Source organism: Octopus bimaculoides, chromosome 5 (assembly GCF_001194135.2).
Source record: "Octopus bimaculoides isolate UCB-OBI-ISO-001 chromosome 5, ASM119413v2, whole genome shotgun sequence".
Classification (NCBI taxonomy): Eukaryota; Metazoa; Mollusca; class Cephalopoda; order Octopoda; family Octopodidae; genus Octopus; species Octopus bimaculoides.
This window is the reverse complement of record NC_068985.1, coordinates 11,295,609-11,295,994: the sequence shown is the minus strand read 5'-3', so window position 1 is coordinate 11,295,994 and position 386 is coordinate 11,295,609.

The following is a 386-nucleotide window of genomic DNA, read 5'->3' as shown; positions in this document are numbered from 1 at the left end:
TATATATATATATATATATATATATATATATATATGTACATATGCATATAAAAATACATATATATATATCCGAATGTATATACATATATAAATATATATATCCGAATGTATATACATATATAAATATATATATCCGAATGTATATACATATATAAATATATATATCCGAATGTATATACATATATAAACGTATATACATATATAAATATATATACATATGTATATACATATATAAGTACATATATATAAACACATATATATATATATAAACACACATATATATATAAACATATATATATATATAAACATATATATATATATAAACATATATATATATATAAACATATATATATATATAAACATATATATATATATAAACATATATA